The sequence below is a fragment of the Apium graveolens genome, chromosome 3, assembly GCF_009905375.1.
Source record: "Apium graveolens cultivar Ventura chromosome 3, ASM990537v1, whole genome shotgun sequence".
Classification (NCBI taxonomy): Eukaryota; Viridiplantae; Streptophyta; class Magnoliopsida; order Apiales; family Apiaceae; genus Apium; species Apium graveolens.
The window spans coordinates 191,397,756-191,416,976 of record NC_133649.1 but is presented as its reverse complement, the minus strand read 5'-3'; the positions used below and the strand labels follow the sequence as shown (position 1 = coordinate 191,416,976).

The following is a 19,221-nucleotide window of genomic DNA, read 5'->3' as shown; positions in this document are numbered from 1 at the left end:
CTAGGTACGTTTTGAACACTCTGTCCATCAAATCCATAAAGGTTGCGGGTGCATTGGTTAACCCGAATGACATGACTAAGAACTCATAGTGTCCATACCTTATGCAAAAAATAGTCTTTGGTATATCCTCCGGTTTAATTTTCAACCGGTGATATCCTGTTCTCAAATCTATTTTGGAAAAGTGTACAGTAGCCTTGAGTTGGTCGAATAGGTAATCAATCCTAGGGAGAGGGTACCTATTTTTAATGGTCAGTATATTCAACTCTCAGTAGTCTATACATAATCTCACACTCCCGTCCTTTTTCTTTACGAACAGTACTAACGCTCCCCATAGTGACACACTGGGTCTTATCATTCCATTATCTAATAAATCTTGCAGTTGAGAAGCTATTTCCTTCATCATAACTGGGGCTAGCCGATAAGAGGCCTTGGACACTGGTGTCATTCCTGGTGCTAATTCTATAGCGAATTCTATTTCCCTGTCGGGTGGCAACCCTGGTAAGTTCTCTGGGAACACATTCTCAAATCCATTCACTATGGGTATGTCCTGTATTTTAGGAACTTCCTTCTTAGTATTCATCACATAAGCCAAATAGGCCTCATTACCTTTCCTTACAATCTTTTTGCTTGTAGCATGGTCAGAAATTTTTGGGTCTGTCGTTGACCTCAAAACACTACTTCCTTTCCATTTTGTACTCTTATCTTTACTCTCTTCCTCTCACAATATATTTGCGCTCCATTACTAGATAACCAATCCATTCCTAAGATTATATCAAATTCTCCTAACGCAAATGGGATTAGGTCAACTTCAAAGACTTTCCCTTCTAATTTCAACTTGCATTTACAGTGTACTTGATTCACATGAATTATTTCTTTGTTCGCTATTTCCACTTGTAATACCTCACGTAATGGTACGACATTAAGTTTTAACTTTTTAGCAAAATCTTGAGATATAAATGACTTGGTTGCTCCAGAATCAAATAGGACATTTGCATGTTCGGAATTTTAACAGAAGGGTACCTGCTATCACGTCGGTGATTCAGACAGCATCCTGAATGGTCATGTTGAAGGTCCTAGCAGCTGGGGGTCGGTTGGATGCAGCTCTGCTCATTCCTGAGGCTGGGGGCTTCAATGTCGGGAAATCCTTTCTCATGTGCCCTAGCTTCCACATTAGAAACACGCCACATTGAATCGGGTGCAGTTGTTGGCAAGGTGTCCGGTTTGGTCACACCTGTAGCATTTCAGAGGGGCTCTCGCCTGGATGCACACTCTAAGTTTCTTTTTCCACATGTTTGATATTCCGGTATTAGGGTACGGGGTTGGCTATGAAATGTTGCCCTAGATTGTCCGCCACCCTGGCCAACACTCTCACTTGGGGCCTTTCTGAATCCGGGGCCTCGCGCAGGTTGGGACACCAAACCCCTGACGAACCTTCTTGGAAGGCTCCTGTTCCCGGTTCCCCCTCCTTGGCTTCCTATCTTCCTCTTCCTATTTTCCTTTTCCTTCAAACTTTTTTCACTGCCAACTTCAATAATCGAGGTTTTTTACACTAAGGTGGCATAATCTGTCAGCTCTAGTACTGCCACTCGGTTCTGGATCCATTGTTTCAGACCAAGCTGAAACCTCCGCGCTTTCTTCTCTTTGGTATTCCCGAACTCAGGCACAAATCATGATAGCTCAGTAAACTTGGCCTCATACTCTGCCACAGTCATCTTATTTTGTTTAAACTCCATAAACTTAATCTCCATCTGGGTTTCCATAAACCTAGGGAAATACTTGTCTAAGAACATTCGGGTAAATCTATCCCATGGAATCACAGCATCAGTTTCTAGGTTTCATTTAGACTCCCACCAGTAATTAGCTTCTCCTTTCAGCATATAAGAAGTGAAAATGGCCGTGTGTCATTCTTTCACAACTAGTATCTCGAAGGAAATTTCTATCTCCTTGAGCCAAGCCTGTGCTTCAACGGGGTCGGTAGATCCTAGAAACTCTGGGGTTTTGAGAGATTTGAATGCCCTGAAGGCAGTGCCTGCAGTCTGTTGGACAACATGCGGCTGTGGAGGAATGGACTGTTAGTTCATATTTTCTCTTAAAAGTTCCATAAACTCATTCATGGGGTTCCCTCCTTGATGGGTATCCTCAGCCTCTTCTTCTACGTACTCTTCCTCATCATATTCATTATAGTCTATGTCCTCTTCACTTTCTTCATTCATTACAGGATCAGGTTCATTCCGTTGTTGGTTAACAGATTCTGCGGGATGTGCCCTGGTTCCTCTTCTACGGGGTGGCATCGTTCTGATAATGAAAATTTGTCAATTTAGTTGCAAAAAAAATAATTTACCTTTGGATTTATTTATTCATATGTAAGCATGTCATTTATTATCTAGCATATTTTTATCAAGTGCAATAATATGGAAATTAATTTCTTACTAACTGTTAGATATATATACCATAGGGTCTCCCAATTATATATTAGGGACAAAATAACTACCCGAGTTCATACATGGCTTGATTATAATACATTATTACTTATCTTGAATACTAAAATGCAAATACATAAACCATGCACCCTGAAGGGCTAGGAACGCTATCTACTCTCAGCTATCCTATCAAAATTGGTGACAAGTCACCCACCCTTCTTCAAGGTCCATAAATGGTCACTAGTCCCTCAGTCATTGTCACTGCACGTGAGGTCACGCACCCTCCTCATCGCTCCTGCCAACATCAGCTCTGCATCAACTACCGGGATATATCCTCCAACCGCCGTCATCCTCATCTGAACCCGGGTACGGAGCTCGATCCCATCGATCTCCCTGCGGGCTATGGCCGGGGAAGCAGCTCTGAAGTCTCCTGGATATCCTAGTCTGATGGCTCTCTCAGCTGTCAGTGCTTGTCGTAGCTATATGATGCAGGCAGATGTCGTGGTGAGCTCAGTGTTAAGCTGAGGCACTATCCAATCGTGTCCAGCTACATGTATGGTCGCCGGGGGTGGTAGAGGTGAGTCTGGGTCGCTAGAGGATATGTCATAAGCCTCGTAGGTCTGCACGTCCATCCCATCCTCCTCGTCATCATAAGTATAGGGCAAAGGGCTCTGTATTCCTGGGTGTGGTGTAGGAGAGCGAACAGTCAGGAGATGGTACATCTCTACATCCCTCCAGCTTAAGCCATCTCCCTAGGGCATCTCAACGTCATCAACTATGGGGACAGTCAGTCTCCTCCTCCGGGGCATCCTCAGTAGGGTCATCATCTGAGTCATCAATGGGTGGGTCCTCCGGCTCGGGAGTAGGATCACGCTCAGGGGCCATAACATCATCAACAGGGTCAACCTCCCCCATAGGCTCCACTAGTACCTGACACAATAGGCAAGGTGTTACTAACTTAGAGTCGGAATTCGCTTGAGGGTAAAACTGCCAAGACTAGCCATATAGCCTGACGACGAAATCGACTTGAGCTCTAATTGATTATTTATTATTCTTATGTCTACGTATTTTATATCCTATCATTTCCAAGATTTGATAACCTAAGGCTCTGATACCATTTCTGTGGTGCCCCAAAATCCGGGGTCAGGAATCTCGGAGGCCATGCCATCTTAATCACTATATACCACATACCTCACATCACAATATATAAATACTCACACTTTACGACCCAACACTTATCACACACACACACACACTTATAGGTTATTGTCTTGGAAACGAACCATTCACTAGTAGAGTAAATCAAACCACAAAGTGATAATTATTACAACCCAAAAGTAATTAAGTCTTACTGGAGAATAACCTTTAAGTAAGGCTAGTCCATCAGCCAAATATTTTTTTCTTATTTATTACCTTACATAAGTCATACTTGTAAATAAGTCGAACTAAAAACAACTGAAAACCAATCCATCTTATTCGGTCTACCTGTGGTACAACACCAAACAACCTACGGAATAGCTTGCCATTTCCAACCCGTTCCCTGGCTGTGAGTTTCATGATAGGCATCTTGATTCACTCTTATATTGTGTCAATTTAAGAAAACAAGTGTGAGCTATAATTCTCAGCATAATAATGTACAGTATGAAATGACTGTATGATAAACTCAAGTAAAACGTCATATGTAATATTTATATTTTATTCAAAAATAGTTTTCATTGGTGATACACACCTTCTTTTGAAAATGATTCTTTACTGGATTTTAATATCCTGCAAATACCTTAATGGTAAACCCAGCACCTAGGCTTGGGTTACGGTATTGCATCACAATTCCAATTGGAAGAATAGGACATTCGTTGGAGCCACCGCATACGATGATCAGTCGTACTACGGAAATAGTAATCTTTTCTACTAGTAGAAGGACGACACCTTCGTATCCCGGTTATCACCCTGGCCGCATTCTGGCTACGTGTCCCATTTTGGGTATACACATACTTCACAAGTTTTTGAGTACACAGAGTACCTACGCCTGCGGTACCTTTGGTAGTCCATCTAGCACAGATAGTACTAGAGTCTACCCCTCCCTTGTCCTTTAAAATATTTCTATCATATCTCGAGAACTCGAACCACATCGAAGTTCCCCCAAGCGTTTTGCTTGTTGATAGAAACAACTTGTTTTATTAGCGTAGATATGTATATGTACACGTACTTCCGAATTTTTCGGAGGAAGTACTAAGGATGTGAGTTGACCGTTGTCAACAAATAATTAAATAAGGGGGAGTTTCTATAGAAAATATATTTAAATACATAAAATAAGTCAAGATAATATTCTTCAACGATCTGAAATTGTTCAAATGATTTTCCAAAAATCAAAAAGTATTTTAAATAAGGTTTTATGATTTTTAAATCATAAATAAATCATTTAAAAAATAATAAATAATTAAATATTAATCGATAAATAATTAAATCTCGAATGAGTTTACTTTTAAAAGAATATTTAAAATAATATTCCTCAACTAATTTATGTTTACGTAATTTAATAATCTTTAATGTTTAATCGGGTTTGAAATAAATGATCGTTGGAATATGTTTCTCCCATAATAAATGAATAGATATTTAATATTTATTATTCGAACAATAAAACATAGTTGAGGGAATACGATCTTTGGAAATTGTTTTAATAAAAGTTCAAGGTATTTAATATTTCGTAAGTGGACGTTCGGTCCCTTAATACGTACCTACTATGGACTTTTAATTGTCCTATAATTTTACCAGAATGATTCTCGGGTTTTTATTTTGAAATCCCGACCGACTCTCGGTTTTATAATAATACGTCACGCCTGTAACGGAATTAAACATTTTACGATATATACTTACCGTACAACATCGCTACATTGTGTAAAAATTCAATTACTACGTATCATGGCAAGCATGGTATTTATGCAATGATAAAAAACAATCCTTTCACAACACAACAGTAAATGGAATTGGGTTCATAAACTTGCCTAGGTATCTCGAGGTGGAGGATGCTTTAGGTTCCGCTCGGAAATCTATAATCATAAATAAAATTCATTTTGTTAGGTCCCGTTCTAATTTACGGTGACTCGCACTCATGCGCTACTTATTATGAACCCTCTCAAATTATATTACCCTTATTATTTCTTTAAGTCCTTGTTCTTATTATGGTCGTTTCCCTTTTTTGAAGTGTCTTAAGTCCATTTTCATTTTCCTCGTCTGCTCCGCTTATGGATTTTACGGTTTTCTAATCGCGCGGTCTCGATCTCCGATATTTTTATAAAATTGAAAAATCATTATTTTCACTTGAATTTTTTATGTAAGTTAGGAAACTCAATTTAATACTCTCTGTAAAAATCTCATGATTTATGAACATTATTAAGTTGATCCATTTAATTTTCAAAGTTCGTAATTCGTAACAGTTTTTGTCGCGTAAATCACTTTTTGTAAAACGGCCATAACTTTTGATCCGTAAATCAGAATCAAGCGATTCAAGTGCCTAAACGATCCTTATAACATTTTTTATCATAATCAAGGATTATTTTTTAAGAAACTACAGTGTAACTCTTCGGGACTTTCTGCAGAAACTTAAAGTTACGTTTTGTTCATTTTAGCGAGATTACGGTTACGATCGAAGTTTCGTTCATGCCTTAAATCTTTATATTACCACCGACAATCAACATATCATCATCATCAAACTAACTCCTCTCAAGAATATCAAGTTCTTGAGGCAACAACAATCAATCTTAAATCTACTTAGCTAAACATCAAGATTACAACAACACTTCCACCAAAACTAGGTTTACAGCTATGTTCTAAAAGAATCTTGAACTTAATTCTTAAGTAAGGATGGGTCAAAGATTTATACCTTTCTTTAGAGTTTGAGATGTGTTCTTGATGATGGTGAAGTCTTGGGAGTGCTTAGTATGGTTTTTGGAACCTAAAATAACCATTAAAATCAAGAAATTAAATAAAAGTTACTATTCATACTATTCACTATCATCTTTCTTGAATTTATTTCACCCATCAAACCTTGATAAAAAGAGCTCAAAGATTTATCTTAACTTAGTTTAGGTGGTATGAAGCTTGAGAATTAATGGGGGAATTTTTCCATGGCTAGAGCTTGGTGATTTGAATTTGATTTCTCCGTGTTTCTTGCTAGGGCCGAATGAAGAAGAAGAAGTGGGAGAGAGATATTTTTTTGTGTTGCTTCTTGGGAGCTTCTTGAATAATTCTTGTGATATATTGTATTTTATTTTTATTCTCTAGTATAAGTCCCATGATTTGATTTTTGTTGCCAAATCTCTAGAAAATTCTAGCTAGACTTTTTAGATTAGAAGCTAAGCTAATTAGTTTAGCCATTAGCTTCACTATTCTCTAGCCCTTGGTTGATTAACCTACTCTTTTAGCTCACTATTTGATAAAGTTTCCATGGTTACTTTTCTACCATGGTTAGTTAGTGCGTTATGTTTATTTAATCGTTTACGCGTTCGTTCGGTCGCTTAAACATTTTCGTAATACTTTCTCGCAAATGGTTCGCGATGAAAATCCATTCGTATTTATTCCTTATGTTTTGAATTATCGTACTTGGATATAAATCCGTAAGGTTTTAAATTCGTAATTATATTGTGATTCCCATAATCCTCGATGATTCGTAAATATGGTCGTTTTTCAAAGTTCGTTTTTTTTTCAAAAACTATTAGCGTTTACATACACTCATTTGGTACGTATAATCATAATATCAACTTCGAAACTCATTTTCTCATGCACAACATAGTGTGGACTAATAAGTTTTCGCCGTCTGTTAGGGTTACTATTCATTAAATATTTTTACAAGATCTCAAAAATTCAATTTATTACAACCTCCTTGCATTCAGTGACAAAATGGTATTTCATATCTGTTCAGTACCCCTCGAGAGTAAAGGGAGCCGAGTGCTCCGGAAGCTTCTTATACCGGAACTTGGTAATTACTTTTGTAGATGTGGAAGCCTTCTTACCCGTTTCAGTCCGGATCTGGGTCCTCTCAGTAGAATCTGGACTACTCTCCTTGCTTGAACGACCTGGATAACAATTGAAAGCTCTTCTAGGAAGCCGCTTGATCCGGACCATATACCTATTAAAATCAAGGTGGGTTAGTCTGGGCTCCTACAGTTTTTAAATCATTTTGCTAAGCGGTCTGGATCAAGCACGTTATGTTAGTTCTATCATAACCTAATCTGGACCGCTAATGCAAGTCCAACCTGGAAAAACATCAACGATCCGTATCATCTATACTAAGAAAGCAAAAACAAGCCCATACACAACCCTAGAATCAACCCCAACCCGGGTAACAAAAAACAACCAAGAACCCGGACCCGGATCTGTGAACCTGACCCGGATCTGGACAACCTAGATATACATCAACAAAATCTTAAACATTTGATTATTAGCCTAATACATGTAATTCTAGCTAAGTGAACTGATTTCGATCCGGGTTACGCACCCCCTACCCAGATCAAATCCAAAACCCTGACCCCAAAAACAACTTTTTCAAGAATCAAAAACGAAAATATACACCACAAACATATACTTACACACATTCTCATCAAGAACTCGAAGAACATCCCCAAAAACCCAGAAAAAAAAGCAAGAAAAAAACATCAAAATCTAACCCAAATCAAATCCAAAATAGCCAAAATCTACAGATCTAAGCATGAAAACCCAAAACAAAAACAAACAAAGAACAGAAACAATAACCCACAAACAAAACATCCATACAACTTCAAGTTCGGAATAGATTATACATACATGCATCACGCAAAAACTCGAATATAATGAAGGCGGGTTAAATACAAAGGGGAAGAAAACTTACAAGTCAACCGAAAAAGATAGGAGCAAACGACGAGACACAGCAAATCAGCGATGGAGAAAAGAGCAAGAAATCTCGAAAAAAATCGAAAAGGGAGAGAAAGTGAAGGGGTGTGACTGTTGAAATTAGCAAGTGAATAGAAGAAAAAAGAAAGGGGGTAGGCCTTTTTATAGGGGAATAGGGGAAGTAACTAACCCTGCCACGTGACACCCTATGATTGGCCCGGGGCCAGTTATAAAAAATAAAAACAAATAATCACTATATATATATGTATATATATACACAAATAATGGCGCATTAAAACCCATACTCATTATGGGGTGATTTTCAAGGAAAGTAACTGCCATCAATTCAAAAACATGGGGGAAAAAGATGAAAAACGTTACAAATTCCACAATTTACGCAGAACCTACAGCCTCCTACCCGAATGATAGACACCTACCCGGATACAAGTTAATCTGAATTGGGGGGCAACAACGAAGCTGAAATTTTTCTAAGGCAATCAATTTCTCCTACTTCAATCCGGATTGATATCTTCAACACCAGACCCGGATTGGGGGCAAGAAAGAAGCTGAAATTTTTTTAAGACAACCAATTTCTCCTACTTCAATCCGGATTGGTATCTTCGACACCAGACACAGATTGGGGAGCAATAAAGAAGATGAATTTTTTCTAAGGCAAACAACTTCCTCTACCTTAATCTGGATTGGTCTCTTCAACACCAGACCCATATTGGGATGCAACAAAGAAGCAAAATTTTTTTCTAAGACAACAACAGCTACGTAACACTTCTCTACTCCCTCATCCAGAAAATCTGCATAAGGGAGTGGGGGGGCAAATAATAGGGTATAAGCAACCTGGCTAGGGCCCAACGCAGATCTTGGGCGAGGCAGACTCAACTGATGAACCAAGACCCCCCCCCCACCTAGCGTAGTCGAGTGGAGAGACCTAGGCTCAGAGCCAACCCAGGACCTAGATCATCTCCCGACCAGGATCCAGCCCAGGACTAGGATCACCCAGCTAGGGCAGACCCGAGGGGGGTCCCGACAAGCACATGCACACCCCACAACCCGCCAAGGAGGGGTACGTGGGCACGTGACGATGACAACTATCAACAACTAACATATCAGACAAATACGACGCGTGTCAGTGTACCATTGAGGCATTCTGAAGGTGGCCTTTTCCTAGACACGTGTACCCAATCTACCCAAGTCAGGCGTCTTCCGCCTCCAACAACGAACGGCTCTGATCTAGAGGTACCAACCCTTAAACCCTACCTTTGGGCTATATATACCCCAAAGATGAAGGGTTTAGGGGTTAGACACATTTTTACACACACACTTTTTTATACACAAGCATATACATACAACCACCCCTTATCTGTCTATCTTCATCTTCCCCAAATAAGCTCTTACTCTAACACCCGAGGCGCCGCGGAGTCAAAACCCCCCTTCGGAATTGTTTTGCAGACGCCCACAACAGCTACACCCCACTCACAAGAAAGAAGATATAGGCACGCCGTCGGAAGGAGCCGCCCCGCTCACCGGAGTTATCAGAATTGATATATATATATATATATTAATTTGCGGCATTAAAATGATAGTATATATACTCTTACGGCTGTAAAATGGGGGACGAACGATTACAAGAAGTTTTGAATTGCGTACCTGATTATTATAATTTTAACTAAAAAAAGGTGTAATGTTATGTGCGAGGAAGTCCTGAAACCGTAATCAATTTAGGCGAATACCTTGTATCTCAGTGAATAAGACCGTATTTATATACCAGGTTCATATGATAAATTATATGAATTGCTCTATTTGTTAGTACGTGCATGGTTAGCCTGGCTTCTTTGCTAAAACTTAAACATAACATAACAACTATATATATGTGTGAGAAAGAAAGTAGTGTTTATCTATAATTAATCTAGGTAGATATATATGGAGTGGAAGAAAGGATTAATGGAATCAAGAGTGGCAATGGGCATGTTGGCGGTTCAAGGATTTGCAGTGGGATTGCAAATACTTTCAAGAATAATACTAACTCAAGGAACCTTCATTTTCGCTCTCATGACGTATCGTCAACTTGTTGGTGCTCTTTGCGTTGCTCCTCTTGCTTTCTAGCATGACCGGTACCTACTTTGTTTATTCTTCGTATCTATTTATTAATAAATCCTCATTCCGATTGCACCTTTTTATATATATTATTATACAAATTTAAGGTCATTTTTTTTCTCTTACTGCAGATCTCATTTCAAGAAATTGACTCGCCTAGCTTGTTTCTGCCTATTCATGGTCGCATTCACCGGGTAACTTCATTCTTTTTATATCCATTGCTATCTATTCTTTTGCCTCATTCATTTGTTGATGCCAGATATCAATCATAAAGTTATTTTCAATTCATTACCTACTTGACTAGTAATTTCGTCCGAGGTTCTCTTTGCCTGGGTAATAAAAGGTTGATAATTTATCAAATATTTGTTAGAATGTCAAACTCTTCCAGATGCATAGTTAATGAATAAAACAAAAGAATAAATGTAGTGCAAATCTTCATCCAGGAAAAATGGTAGGCAGCTCGGTGCAATAATTTGTTATGCATGCATGGTCAACTATTCACATAAGAAATACACAGAAGTCTTCCTAAGAATCAGGGAGTTGTATGGCGTTGGTATGCAGCAGCTGTTAAAATGAAAGGCTGGGTTTTATCATTGAGCTACTAGTTGGAAGAGTCAAGTTTGAATGCTAGATATAAGGTAGGCTGCATGTTTTCTAGTTAAAATAATATGTAAGCAATGACATAAGAAGTTTGTACACTATAAATAGACATACCCAGGAACATAGCATTACTACAAAAATTTGAAAACATCAGAGAGAAAAAAAAGAGTCATAACTCTTGAAAGAAAGAAACAAGGCCGTAGCCTTAGTGTTGTAAATAAAACAAAAGCTGTAGTTTTTATTTATATATAAAGAGTGTGCTTTGTCTGTTTTATTATCAAAAATAATTATACATACATAGCAGCAGGTGTTTTAAACATTAGAGTTAGCCCATTCACGTTTCCAACAACTGGTATCAGAGCCAGCGTTCCGTTCAAGAAAATGGCAAATATGGTGCAACCAAATATTCCAAAATTAACGGCAATAAATTACGGGAATTGGAGTATCCAGATGAAGGTGTTACTCGGTTCCTACGATAATTGGGATATTGTCGAAAGTGGGTTTATTGAGCCCGCAGATGCTGCCGCTGAAGTAGCACTACCAAATGCCGAGAAGACGACATTAAAGAAATCCCGGAAAAAAGACAAGAAGGCGCTATATACAATTTTTCAAGGTGTTGACGAATCTACCTTTGAAAAAATTTCAGATGCAAAAACGGCGAAAGAGGCATGGGAGATTTTGCAAAAATCTTTCCAAGGTGTCGAAAAAGTTAAAAAGGTGCGGCTCCAAGTTCTTCGTGGCGAGTTCGAAAATATTAAAATGAAGGCCTCAGAAAATATTGGTGAATATGCTACTCATTTAAAAACAGTGACAAACGAGATGAAGAGAAATGGAGAAAGTCTCGATGATGTTCGGGTCATGGAAAAATTACTCCGTTCATTGACAAGAAAATTTGACTATGTCGTTACTTCTATTGAGGAGTCAAAAGATTTGTCCACAATTTCCATTGATGAGTTAGTTGGTTCACTTCAAGCGCATGAACAGCGGATGAACGAGTATGATGATACAAGCCATTTGGAAAAGGCGTTGCAAAGTAAGGTGTCCATTGGTGAAACTTCAAGCAGTAGCAGTTCTGGTCGTGGAAGAGGTGGCTTTAGAGGTGGCTACTGATAAGTGGCATTTTATACCACTTAGAACGTCTTAAAAGGGCTTAAATTGGTGTCTTGAAATCAAGTATTTTGTGTATTTGATGCGTTTTTCTAGTGTTTATGTATTTCAGGGTTTTAGTTGCATTTTGGGGGAGGAATCATCAAGAATAAGCCTGGGGATGTGTTCACCATTGCGAGAGGAAAGAAGCGGGCAGATTACGGCGAAGAAACGGAGCAAAATCAGATTTTTTCCAGTAGAGGTCTGAGCGCCCGCTCAGCATAGCTGAGCGGCCGCGCAGCAAGCTGAGCGCCCGCTCAGCTCGCTCAGCTATGCTGAGCGGCCGCGCAGGGTTGGGAAAAAAGATATAATATTTCTGGACTTCTACTTCTGTTTGGTTTCCACTTCTATGTAATCTGAGTTTTATGGGACTATTATATAGGTAGATTTGAGACGTTTTCACAAGTGTGGATTGAAGAAGATTGTGTTTTTAAGCAAGGAGCGAAGGAGATAAGGAAGAAGACCGATTTAGCACACCGCAACGAAGAGGAAGCATATCTTCTTGTGATCTTGTTTCGTTGTAACGTTGGATGCTAGTTTCCTTGCTTTGAACTTATTTACTCTTGTGACATACTCTGTTTTAATATAATTAGTTTAGTTATTATTTTCTTGTGTTTGTTTATCATGATTTGATATGAACCCATGATAACGATAAGTGCTATTATGGGCTAATCGTGATCATGGGGTTGCAACGGATTTATTATGGAATTCCTTAGTTAATTGTTTAATACTTTAGTGTGTGATGATTGTATGATATCTAGTATTGGTTGTGCGTATTCATCTTATGTGCGTCGCGAACATATAAAATAGGGTGTTAATCTCTTGTGAAGCGACGGTGGATCTTGAGATTTAGAACTTGCCATGCTAGCATAGGTTCATGTACGGTGTGCATGATTAGTGGGTAACTCTAACAGTTTTATTTGCCCTATGTAATCAAAAGGAATAACTTGTGCTTAAATCGTTGTGTTGTCAATTTCTGTAGATATATAGGAACTCAACATAATTGATGACTATTCAACTTCTATCTTAATTGTGGATGCTTGGTAGAATGGTATTAGTACAATGAAAGTTGGCTTTTATCAGTTTCGTGTTATTCGATTAATATCATCACTGTCACATGCTAAAGGTAATAACAATGGCTATAGAAGGAAGTAATAATGAAGTTGTGATCTCATGAGTGTTTTATTATTGATAAATTGAAGTGTTAGTTAAGTGGTTAATTAAGTAGTTAATTGTAGTTAATATTTAATCAACAATTTTAAGTGTTAGTATCTTAACATTGAGAAGTAATCATACATTGGTGAGTGAGTTAAATTAGACAATAATTTAGTCTGAGTCTCTGTGGGAACGAACTAGAAAGTATTCTATATTACTTGCAAACGCGTATACTTGCGTGAATATTAGCGCGTGTTTTCGCCCTAACAGCTACCGTGGTGGAAGAGGACGTGGAAGACAGTCCTTCAACAGAAGCCATAACACTGAAGGTTATCGTCCATCTAGCCGTGGTCAGAATTTTAGAAGCCGAGGACGAGGAGGATTTCAACGAGGTGACAAGTCTCAATTTCAGTGCTATAATTGTAATAAATTTGGCCATTTCAGTTATGAATGTAGATCACCAAAATTGGAAGAAAGGAGTCATTTTGCAGCAGCAAAAGAAGACAAAGATGTTGGCACTGCTATGTTCCTCACTTACAAAGGAGACGAGGAAAGCAAGAAGAATGTTTGGTATCTTGACTCAGGGGCCAGTAATCACATGACTGGTCACAAGGAATTATTCACGGAGATAGACGACACCATCAGCGGAGAAGTTACTTTTGGTGACTCGTCAAAGATTCCGGTGAAAGGAAAAGGTACCGTCACAATCATGTCAAAGAAAGGTTAAAAGAAATATATAAATGATGTTTATTATATTCCTGCATTGAAAAATAAAATTATCAGTCTTGACCAGCTTGTGGAGAAAGGATATAATATACAAATGCAGGACAATTCCCTCATTATCAGAAATCAAGCTCGGGAATTGATTGCAAATGTTGAGATGTCAAAGAATCATTTATTTACGCTTGATATGCAAACAAATGTGCAGAAGTACTTAAAGTCGGTCATTAAAAATGACTCGTGGTTGTGTGGTTGTGGCATTTGAGATATGGTCATCTTGGATTTTCTGGCCTGAAATTATTGTCAAAGACAAAGATGGTAGACGGTTTGCCAAAAATCAATGAACCATAAAATTTGTGTGAATCGTGTGTCAAGGGGAAGCAACACAGACAAAGCTTTCCCGTTGGAAAATCGTGGAGAGCCAGGAGGCCATTGGAGATAGTTCATACAGATATAGCTGGTCCATTTGATATTCCATCACTTGGAGGTAATAGGTATTACCTAACATTTATTGATGATTTTAGCAGGAAAAGTTGGGTGTATATCATCAAAGAAAAATCGGAGGCTCTTGATAAATTCAAGGAGTTCAAAGCACTGGCGGAAAAACAAAGTGGATATTATTTAAAGACACTCAGATCAGACAGAGGAGGCGAGTATACTTCAAACATGTTCAAAAGTTTTTGCAGAGCACATGGCATCAATCATCAGTTAACAACAGCATATACTCCTCAACAAAATGGCGTTGCAGAAAGGAAGAACCGCACAATTCTTGACATGGCAAGGAGTTTGGTGAAAGCAAATAACTTGCCAAGAACTTTCTGGGCGGAAGCCGTTCAATGCGCAGTTTATTTGTTGAATCGTTGTCCAACAAAAAGTGTCAGAAATAAAACTTCGAATGAAGCATGGAGCGGAAGCAAACCATCAGTTGGACATCTCAGAATTTTTGGGTGTATTGCTTATGCCCATATCCCCGATCAGAAAAGAAAGAAGCTGGATGACAAAGGCGAAAAGTGTATTTTTACCGGATATGACAAAAGAAGCAAGGCGTACAGACTCTACAATCCCCTGACGAAGAAATTAATCATTTCTCGTGATGTTGAGTTCGATGAACCAGATTACTGGAGATGGAGCGAGGCTGAAAGAAAAGTTGCTGGTTTATTTTTCAATGGTGATGACGATGACGGTGATAACCAGAACATTGAAGATGACAGAGATGATGATCAAACTCCTCCACCAAGTCCAAATCAACAAACTCCTGGATCGACACCATCCACGGGAGGAAGCAGCAGTTCAGGGAGAGCACCACGAAAGATGCGGAGTCTGGATAATATTTATGAAGCAACAAGTCCGGTACAAACATCCTTTGATTATTCCTTATTTTGCTTAATGGCTGAATGTGATCCAGTTACATTTGAAGAAGCTTCTGAAGAAAGCAAATGGAACAAATCCATGAATGAAGAAATTGGCGCAATCAAGAAGAATGATACATGGGAGCTCACAGATCTTCCAGAAGGACACAAAGCAATTGGTGTCAAGTGGGTCTATAAAACCAAGACGAATCAAGATGGAGAAGTGGAGAAATACAAGGCGAGGTTGGTGGCTAAAGGCTACAAGCAGAGATATGGCATTGACTATGACGAGGTATTCGCTCCAGTTGCAAGAGTTGATACCATACGGCTTCTGACAGCAATTGCAGCTCAGAACCAGTGGAAGATATTTCAGATGGATGTCAAGTCAGCATTTCTAAATGGTTATCTCGAAGAAGAAGTCTACATCGAACAACCTCCAGGATATGTTCAGAAAGGCCAGGAAGATAAAGTCTACCGGCTAAAGAAAGCTTTATACGGCCTAAAACAGGCACCGAGAGCGTGGAATACAAGGGTTGATGAGTATTTTCAGAAAAATGGTTTTGTGAAGAGTCCATACGAGCATGCTCTCTACACGAAAACAAATTCAGGGGGAGATATTATGATGTTTGCTTATATGTGGATGACATGATCTTTACTGGAAACAATCCTGGTATGTTTGATGATTTTAAGAAAGTTATGACTAACGAATTTGAGATGACAGATATTGGTCAAATGTCATACTTTCTTGGAGTCGAGGTGAAGCAAAACAAAGACGGGATTTTTATGTCTCAGAAAAAATATGCGGAGCAGATTTTAAAGAAGTTCAGAATGGAGGAATGCAAGCCAGTGAGCACGCCAGCAGAAGCAAGCATAAAGCTTAGAATTGATTCAACGAGGGAGTCGGTAAATCCGACATTGTTCAAAAGTTTGGTTGGAAGTCTGAGGTACCTAACTTTCACTCGTCCAGATATTATGTATGCAGTTGGAATATTTAGTAGGTACATGGAAAAACCGAAGCAAGATCACTTCATGGCAGCTAAAAGAATCTTGAGGTACATAAAAGGTACACTTGATCATGGTCTGTTTTACACGCATTCTCAAAATTCAAAATTAGTAGGCTACTCAGACAGTGATTATGGTGGTGACTTGGATGACGGGAAAAGCACTTCAGGTTATGCTTTTCACATTGGTTCTGCAATTTTTTCGTGGTCATCAAAGAAGTAACAGACAGTTGCCCTCTCAACATGTGAGGCGGAATACATGGCAGCAGCAGCATGCGTATGTCAGACTATGTGGCTAGGCTACATATTGGGCGAGTTAAATCTTGCAGAGGAAGGTCCGGTTAAAATTTACGTGGATAATAAAGCCGCTATTTCACTCGCAAAAAATCCAGTGTCCCACAGTCGAAGCAAGCACATCAATATTAAATATCATTTTCTTCGAGAACAGGTGAATGATAAAATCGTGAAATTGGTGCACTGCAGGACAGAAGAAAATTTAGCGGATATATTTACAAAGCCATTGAAGCCAAATATGTTTGAAAAAATGAAGCAGAAGCTCGGAATGCAAAATCGAGTTTGAGGGGGAGTGTTAGAATGTCAAACTCTTCCAGATGCATAGTTAATGAATAAAACAAAAGAATAAATGTAGTGCAAATCTTCATCCAGGAAAAATGGTAGGCAGCTCGGTGCAATAATTTGTTATGCATGCATGGTCAACTATTCACATAAGAAATACACAGAAGTCTTCCTAAGAATCAGGGAGTTGTATGGCGTTGGTATGCAGCAGCTGTTAAAATGAAAGGCTGGGTTTTATCATTGAGCTACTAGTTGGAAGAGTCAAGTTTGAATGCTAGATATAAGGTAGGCTGCATGTTTTCTAGTTAATATAATATGTAAGCAATGACATAAGAAGTTTGTAAACTATAAATAGACATACCCAGGAACATAGCATTACTACAAAAATTTGAAAACATCAGAGAGAAAAAAAAGAGTCATAACTCTTGAAAGAAAGAAACAAGGCTGTAGCCTTAGTGTTGTAAACAAAACAAAAGCTGTAGTTTTTATTTATATATAAAGAGTGTGCTTTGTCTGTTTTATTATCAAAAATAATTATACATACATAGCAGCAGGTGTTTTAAATATTAGAGTTAGCCCATTCACGTTTCCAACAATATTGCAGTGAAGTAGAATATTTGTATTTATCTTAAAAATACTTAAATGGAACCTCACAAATGTCACTGTGGGTACGTGGTTAACAGAATATCGATGGCCATGGGACTTTATTACTACGGTCTTCGGGACACCACAGCAACATACGCTACAAATTTCCTCAATTTAATACCAATAACAACCTTCATCTTCTCAACGATCCTAAGGTTTGTGCAATTTTATCTCGTTTCTTGTAAATTGATGATAATTTTATTTTGTAGAGTTTAATGATGCATGTAACTAAGACTACATGACTGTAGAATAGAGAAACTGGGACTGCACACAAGGGTGGGAAAAATCAAAACAATGGGAGCATTGTTATGCCTGGCAGGCGCATTGACTAATAGTCTATACAAAGGTCCAGCAGTCATTAGGCATCAAAATGACCATCCCCTGCTTGTTAACAATGCAAAGCCCAATTACCTACGCGGCACCATGTATTTGTTTGCCAGCGTCTTGTCTTATGGTTTGTGGTTCATATTTCAGGTATCTGACTATGCCTAGCGCACATTCGCAGACAAATAAAGTTTTCACTTAACAGTGAATTTTGTTTTTCAATTACAGGTCAACTTGCTCAAGGTGTTCCATTGCAAATACCTGGCAACAATGTTGATATGCATCATTGCAGCAGCTCAACAACTGGTTATTGGATTGTGTATTGATCACTCCAAGTCCTCGTGGAGCTTAGGCATCAACCTCAATCTACTTACAATCATTTATTCGGTATCTAGCTTCTACATTCTATCACCAGCTCATCAAGTTCTTAATACACAGTACATTGATTTCGTTTCTTAATAATAGTAGTTAGCAAAACCCGGTTGTTTACTTTCAAGTTGAATAATTTTCTCTAAATAAACAAAAATGAATCATGTTTTTTTTTCCTTAAAATACAGGGCGCATTCGCTACTGCTGCAACTTTCTGTTTGGTTTCGTGGGCAATCGCAGAAAGAGGACCAACATATCCATCTATGTTCAACCCATTGGCCCTTATTACTGTAGCCGTCGTGGAAGCCCTTTTTGTGAGCCAAGACCTCAAACTGGGAAGGTAAAAGTACTTAACTTTCTAATTAAATCAAACCGTAGTACAATATTTGAATTCCTCTTCCTCTCTAAACTAACAGTTCAAGTACATTGCAGCTTGATTGGTATGCTATTGGTCATAGTAGGGTTGTATGCATTTTTGTGGGCAAAGAACATGGAGTTCAAAAACATGAAACAGGCATAATTGTAGATTAGAAGTTAGTGGGATAATGTAACTTTTTTAAAATTATAAGCGTATTCGTTAGATGTGTAGTCTATTCTTAGTATTTTATATGTATGATAATAAAATAATGTTTTGTTTTAGTTTACATTTTAGTTTACTTTTTATCAATTATCATTTATTTATAAAAATTTAACATCTTATCCGAGCATGTTCGATCGAGTAACTTGGCGTTAAAAATAGCTGCATGTGAATGAAGAAAAAAAAACAAAAACAACATAAGGTAGTCGTGCCAGAGATTCATAAGAACATGTTTGAAGGTGTCAAAAATACATATTTTTTGAGTTATTGATGATCATGCCATCATGAAGAAAAATGGAGAGAAATGCTCCAATGATGATGGGAAGTACATATGTAGTAAGAAGTGTTTCTTCCAAAAATTAAGA

General features: G+C 38.3%; 1 pseudogene; it reads left to right on the top strand.

Moving 5' to 3' along the window:
* Window positions 1–8,639: 8,639 nt before the first annotated feature.
* On the top strand, window positions 8,640–18,850 carry LOC141710946 (WAT1-related protein At1g09380-like; annotated as a pseudogene).
* Window positions 18,851–19,221: the final 371 nt, after the last annotated feature.